This window comes from Lactuca saligna, chromosome 2 (genome assembly GCF_052625555.1).
Source record: "Lactuca saligna cultivar CGN05327 chromosome 2, ASM5262555v1, whole genome shotgun sequence".
Classification (NCBI taxonomy): domain Eukaryota; kingdom Viridiplantae; phylum Streptophyta; class Magnoliopsida; order Asterales; family Asteraceae; genus Lactuca; species Lactuca saligna.
The window spans coordinates 29,538,809-29,546,592 of NC_136418.1; the positions used below are offsets into that span (position 1 = coordinate 29,538,809).

Below are 7,784 nucleotides of genomic sequence, written 5' to 3' on the forward strand. Positions count from 1 at the left end.
TTTGTCTAACTATTTTTCACCATTTTAGTTTCTTGAATAACCAAAAATTCATGAAAAATAGCAATGAGTTAAGAAAATTCCCCAAACTTTTTACATTACTGTTATTAAACATTACTAAGCTGGGAAAAATATAAAAATGGATTTCTAAGCTGTTTAATTATATTTTATGATTCTTGAGCATTTATTCCAATAAAAATTGAAATAAATAGAAAATAGTCTCCAAAATTACCCAAACCTTTTATTTAACTGTTATTATATATAGCTAGGCTAGGAAAAATGTAAAAGATATTTGTCAGTGGTTATTTCTATTTTTCCTTGTTTTATTCCTTTAATTAATCATTAATTGAAGAAATAATATTAAACAGTTAAAATAAATTACCAAAAATTTTTGTAACATCATTTACAGTATAGATAACCTAGGAAAAATATCAAAAGTGGTTTTCATAACGTATAATCTGGTTTTGGGTATTTATGTGTATTTAAGTGTAATTAACTTTAGAAAATAAGAGAAAAATAGTTTACAGTGGATAAAAATCCTCAAAATTTTTATGTAACCTCCTACTGTACAATATGATGTTCTGGTAAATGTTGTTCATGATTTTTGGATAATCAGAACTATTTTTCCTATTTTTAGACCATTATAATTACCAAAAATTAGGAAAAATAGTAAGACATGATGAAAAATTTTGAAATTATTTTTTTGAGTCACCCATCACATGTAAGGTATGCGAAAATTGTTAGCTAATATTTTCACACTCTCTAAAGTGGTTTTGTGATTTATTGTACGCTAGCAAAAGAAAAATCGGAAATCATATCAAACAGCAACAAAAATTGATGAAATTTGGTGAGGTGTCACTATTCACCATAAAGATCATCCATGAATTTATTCCGGATTTATTGACCTCTGGAAGTATTTTATGTGATTTATGCCCATGGTTTTAGCAATAATTTTAGTAAATCAAATAAATAATAAAAGCTCTTGAAATTTTCCAAATTATCACATGCATGTGAGGTCTTTCAAAAAGAAAAATGTTCAAAATTTATTCAGAAGGGAAATGGGGGTAATGAATCCATACAAGTTAAGAAATGTTGCATGCAATGGTGCATGAGATGTAAATGTGGCTGAAGTTCATAAATTTGTGTAGCCCATTCAGTGAGGTTTTAAGCCACAAAATTTGAGCCATCGTTCACTAGATATGTTAAGTTTCTAAATTATTTTTCCTCAGATTTATGGTTGGGTTTAAGGCCATTGATCATGCAAGGCAAAAATGGTGATCACAGAAAAAGAGCTGTTTGCGCAACCATTTTGTAAAAATTACCAAAAATCGGATATTTAATATTTTACAGTGAAACCAGCTGTGTTTGAAAGGTAACTCAAAATATTATATTTCAGAAAAAGAATCACGAAATTTTGTTAAGAAATGAGTGAGATATGGCAGTTTAAAGTCAAGTAATGAAATCTGGCAGATTGCATGCATGATGATTGGTTAGAAAAGTGAGTTTTCATCATTTCCTTGAGTAAATCTTTTGAAATATTCTAAAAGATATCATGATAAACTTATATTCTATTTATGTTTCCAGAGATCAAAAGATTAACACTTATCAACATGTATACATTCATTTATGAACAAAAATTTGTTTCTCAAAAACTCTTAACTTGCGTTTGATGTTTTAATCCTTAAAATCAATTTTTGCACTAAGATCAGGAACATGCAACCTTGTTTATCATACATGCATGGTGTTAAAACACATCCATGATGTTCTAAAAAAACCATTTTAACACAAAGAAAACAAGTTTGAAAAAGATGAAGAAGGAGAAAGTGTAAGAAAAAGAGCAAAATTTGAAGGAAAAGTGAAGAAGAAAAACACCTAAAAAAGGCTTCTACTCGGCGAGTCAAGCCTGGACTCAACGAGTCCGGTCGAGGAATCAGAAGGATAATGATTCGGAATTCCAGATAGTTATCGCAATATGGGGAATGTGAGAGGGACTCGATGAGTCACCACTTGACTCGACGAGTCGGATCGCTTATTTAAAGATAACTCCACAGATCGATTGAAGAGAATTCTGGGAAGTTTCAGAAGTGCTTTGCTGCGATTAAGAAGCCAGAAGAACCCTAGAAGTCGACAAAGAAAGCTAGAATTCAATTCCGGGAGTAATTAAGGCACAATTTCATCATTCTACTTATTCTTTTGTTTTGTCAATATGATTAAGCAACTTGAACTTGTTTGTTTGCTGTTATTTACGTTAATTATGAACTAAAATCTTTAGACTTCTGTTTGGGAATACAAAGTTGACAATATGGTTTGATTAATTGGTAGGATTAATTCCAAGTTGGTGAATTTTTGTTATTTTAGCTTGCTAGAACCTTGTGTATGAATAATAATTAATTTTCTGTTAATAGGAAGATAATTGATTAGCATGAACATCTATTGATTATTGACCTCATATGATATGTGACCACTATACTATATGTCTAGGATTAATGAATATGAAACTAGAATTAATAAGGAAATTGAGTAAATTCATGTGCAAGATTGTAAGATGACCATCAAACAAGAGGTTAATTAAGAATAATAAATTAATTAGCTATTGCAAGTCTAACTTAACCCGAATAATTAATCTAGTAAATATAATTGAATTAAGCAATTGGCCACTGTTTGAGTTAGTTTATTTGCTAAGGATTATGGTAGTGAACATGAACCTAATCACTTGAATCGGTAACCAACGAAAGAATTAATCCATTGCACTATTACCTTGAAATCAACCATAGAGTTAACCGAGTTGAACTAAACAGAAGTTCCTTTCCAATTATTGAATCTAGTTAAATTGTTATTTTCTAGTCTTAATTTAGTTATAGTTAGTAAGTTTCTAGTCTTGTAAAACTAGAGAAAAACCCTTATTTCTTAATCAACTTAGATAGAATTAGTTTTTAATCTAATTTGCCGTTCCCTGTGTTCGATACCCTGCTTATTTAGCTATACCACAATTGATAGGTTCACTGCCTTTTGTGTGTTATTTGATAATTAAAGTAGGTTTAAAACTAAGTGAGTTTTACACACATCAAGTTTTTGGCGCCATTGCCGGGGAACGGTTCTAAAATTAACATTAAAATTCTAATTCAATCGATCCTTTGGGTAAGATTCATCTTACACATAGTTAATTTCTGTTTAAGTTTTTAGGTATTAAAAAAATAAAAAATAAAAAAAAAAAAAAAAAAAACCTGATTTTAACTTGGACTCGCCGAGTGCATTCGCCCAAACTCGGCGAGTCCGACGCTGAATCAGGTATAATTTTCTTTTGTTCTTTTTACGCGTTTTTTGTTTTGTTTGCAGTTGGTTCATGACCTAAGGATCTGATACGCCTCTGGTTCCCCCTCTTGAAGATCCGGAAACCGCATTAAGAAGAAACAAGGGCAAAACCGTTAGAGAAACCGCTTCTTCAAAGAACTCACAACTCAAAAACCTCAAATCCGTTTTTAGCAAGAAAAGGAGCAACAAATCAGGAGCATCCAGTGCATCGTTGACAATCGAAGACCCGATTCAAAGAGACACCGAGTACGAGACCGAGGAAGAAAACGAGCCCACATCCGAGTTTGAAGACGATTTAGCCACCGCTATGGCTAATATTGACGAAATCCCCATGGGGGAATGGAAGAAAAGGATGCGTGATGACTCCAGCCCGAGAGTTGTTCAACCCGCAATTCCCGCAACCGTTACGTTTGAACTAAAGGGCCATATTCTCGCTCAACTCAAGGAGATCCCTTTTCACAGGAGAGATCACGAAGACGCCCATAAGCACTTGGATGAAGTAAATGATGTGGCAGATTACTTCAATGTACCCAATGTGCCTCGCGAGATCCAGCTTCTTTGCATGCTTCCGGTCACATTTAAAGGAGCTGCAAAAGATTGGTTAAAGTCACTCCCTCCCGGATCGGTCACCACATGGGCCAAGATGAAAGAAGAGTTCATAGATCATTTTTGCCCACCTTCCAAGATAGCCAAGCTAAAGAAAGCCATTGCCAACTTCGAGCAACAACCCGGAGAATCTCTTTATGAAGCTTGGGAAAGGTACAAGAGCCTACTTAGAAATTGCCCACACCATGACCTCAATAGCCAACAAGAGGTCTCCATCTTTTATGATGGAGTTAATGTCACCACAAGGCAACTACTCGATTCACAAGGACCGCTCACCAGAAAGCCGCCTCCGGAAATAAAGGAATTAATTGAAGAATTCTCTAAGCATTCTAGAGAATACCACAATCCGAGGAACGAAGTGAGTCGTGGGGCAGTGAACTCGGTGAACGATGGCATGGCGACGGTAATAGCTAAACTCGATAGCCTAGACCGAAGAATGACGAAAATGGATCAAACGATCCATGCTATTAGGGTTGGATGCGAAAATTGTGGCGGCCCCCATCTTACCAAGGATTGTGATCGAGACGAGAATGGAAATAAAAAGGCTCAAGTATTCTATTCCAGTGACAATAGATACGATGAAGACTGGAGGAAACCGAAGAAGGAATGGCTCCCATACGAAGAATATAAAAAGGCTAAGGAGGAGAAATACAAACAGAGGGAGAGGGGATATTATCAAAAGGAAGAGTCGGTGATAGAAAAGAAGGCAAATTTAGAAGATATGCTCACAAGGTTCATAACCGCGTCCGAGAAAAGACACAATGATCACTATGTAGCAATGCAAGAAACCAAAAACATGTTGAGGAATCAGCAAGCATCCATTCTCAACATTGAGAAACAGCTGGGACAGCTTGCGCATCAAGTGAATGAAAGAAGACCGGGCCAACTTCCGAGCAACACCGAACCCAATCCAAGAATGGAGAACGTAAGCACAATAACCTCCAGCAGTGAAGAAAAATGCACAGAAGCACTAAGGATCTCCAAGAAGAAGGAAGACAAGGTAGAAGAATCAGAGCCAGCCAAACCCGACCCGACTCGCCGAGTCACTCCAATGGACTCGACGAGTCCATGCAAAATTGAGAAACCCATCAGTTCTTCGAAACCTTATAAGCCTCCACTGCCATACCCAACCAAAGCCATGCCTGCAGAAAAGGTTGAAGCATACAGAACCTTCATGAATCATGTTAACGCTCTACAAGTTAATGTGCCATTTGTGGAAACAATACTTCAAACGCCTAAATACTTCAACTTGCTTAAGGGCCTTTTTGCTGCTAGGAAGGATTTGGCTGAAGTCGCAAAAGTCTTGATGAATGAGCTACCTAAAAAGAAGGGTGATCCAGGAAATATTGTGCTTCCGTGCCAATTTGGTAATAAGGTCTTCACACGAGCATTAGCTGACTCGGGGGCAAGCATCAATATGATGCCTTTGTCATTCTATAAGAAGTTGAATCTACCAGAACCAAAAACGGTGAATATGAAGATCCATTTGGCGGACAAGATATTAATCCATCCAAAAGGCGTTTGTGAAGATCTCCTTATAAAAGTTGACAAGTTTATTTTCCCAGTAGACTTCGTGGTTGTTGATATGGAAGAAGACCCCGAAATTCCAATTATTTTGGGGAGATCCTTCTTGAACACCACGTGTGCTTTAATTGATATAAGTGAGTCTACATTGACATTGAGAGTGGGTGATGAGGCTGTGACATTTAAAGCTATTCCAGAAATCAAGCAAGAAGAGGAAAAGATTGAAGAAGTCTCAATGATCCAATTGGATGATGAGATATTAGACCAAGAGCTTGCACGTTTGCTAAACGAAGACCCAAGCAAGTTTGTGATACACTCTGAAGAAGAAGGAGATGTTCACAAGGACTTGGATGAATTAGAAAAGCTACTGGAAGGAGCCCACTCAGAAAAAACCCAAGATTCTATGGAATTCGTACCGACTCGCCGAGTTGCTTTAATGGACTCGACGAGTCCAGTCGATTTGGGCAAACACTTGGCCGACTTAGATCTGCCTGTTACTAGTTCTTCACATACTTTGGATTTCAATAATATACATGATTCTTTAGAAGAACAAACAGCAGAAGGAGGAAAGGAAGGGAAAATTCAATATGCCGATGTAGCATGTCTTGATACGGTTCATCTTGAAGATAGGTTAAGCACTGGAAAGGAAGAAGAAATAAAGGAAAGGAGGGAGGAAGCTGATCACCTATTCACTACTAAACTTAAAGCACGGACCATCATGGAATGTGAAGTTATTAAATTTAAAGAGAAGGAGGTTCAAGAGACGGTGAAAAAGAAGGGGGTAAAGAAGAAAAAGAGGAAAAGGGAAGCCCAAGCAGCTAAAGATGAGGCAATGAAAAGAAAAAGAGATGAATTAAAAAGGGCTTACAAGAAAAAGATCCACGCTTACAAGACCAAGTACAAATCACAAAAAGTTAGGCGTGCGTTCCCGATGCTCGAAGATGACAAAACGTAGATGAGAAGGAGTCTAGCTAATGACTCCACAAAAAGAAGCGCTTGGCGGGAGGCAACCCGTTATATAGAGTTTGCTTTCTTTTACTTTTTATTTTTATTTTTATTTTTATTTTTATTTTCCCTTCGTTTTTTTGAATCTTAATCTTCCAAATCATCGGACATGTCTGCTTGAGAGAGTGCATAGGCTAAGTGTGGGGTGAAATGATTTACAATAAATAACAAAATTTTGAAAATTATGCATTTTTTTAAGCGACTCGCCAAGTCTGACCACGACTCGACGAGTCCACATGGATTTCAGAAAAGAATTGACTTCGCGACCAGACTCGCCGAGTCTGACCACGACTCGACGAGTCGGTATTATTTACAGAAAAAAAAATATTACATTTACATTGGGTAAGTAGGGTTTTAACCCTAAGAATCAGTTTTCACAAACCACACTCGTCGGGTGCCACTATTTTCATTCTCTCTCAAGCATTCATCATTCTTCTTCGAGTCCCTCTCACATTCCCCATATTGATGGTGGAAATTACCCATTTATTCCATCTTGGGATGAGGTGATTGGTGCAAGATGGAGTGGAGCCGGAGGAAGTGGAGCCAATGATGATGAGGAGGACGGAGATTGATTTTTTGTGTTTTAATCAAACAATTTTTATTTTCTGTTTTGTTTTTATTCTTATTTGGTGTGTATGACTTGTTTAATATTTTATTGTGTTTAATGATTGTATGCTTTAGTTATTTTTCAGGATTGAATTAGGATTGCTTGCTTAGGAAGACTTTAGAGTTATAGCAAATGGATGTTATCACGAGTGAAAGCGAGTCAAGGAAGCGGAATTTTAACGTCAAAGTGTCGAGTCCGGTCCTAGGGGTATGAGCAATTGAGTTTAATCATGGGGAAGAGTTAGAGAAGTTTTTAGAGGCTCAAGCAGTTGCAAAATACCAATTTTTTTCGTTCAGTGGCCTACTCGTCGAGTGCACTTAACTAACTCAATGAGTCGCCTTGTATTTTCACATATTCTGAGAAGGCGCGCTGGTACTCGACGAGTCCACCATAAGACTCGACGAGTCGTTCAATTTTTATACCGAAGGACTGCTGATTTGATGCTGCTACTTGTACCACTTGCTCACTTATTCTTCCATATCCATTCTTGAAGATCTTACACTGATTTCCGCATATTTGGAGCGATCCACACGAGACGAGACACCCAAGACATGGATGAGATGTTACCATGTCTAAAGTTGATTGAAGTTGAAGCTTAAATGAAAGTGATCAACCTATCCACTGCTATCCCAGGGGAGTTTGTTCCAATTCCCTCTTTATTTTCTTTTTATGTTTTTATGCATCATATGCAATGAGGGCATTGCATCATATAAGTGTGGGGTAAGGGGTTGGT

The 7,784-nt window shown here is 36.8% G+C and overlaps 1 non-coding gene across 1 annotated transcript; it reads right to left on the reverse strand.

Annotated features, from left to right (window-relative positions):
• Window positions 1-4,000: 4,000 nt before the first annotated feature.
• LOC145033235 (small nucleolar RNA R71) lies at window positions 4,001-4,107 on the reverse strand. The gene has a single exon (XR_013677468.1). It is a non-coding gene; the product is annotated as a small nucleolar RNA R71 (small nucleolar RNA).
• Between the last annotated feature and the right edge of the window lie 3,677 nt (window positions 4,108-7,784).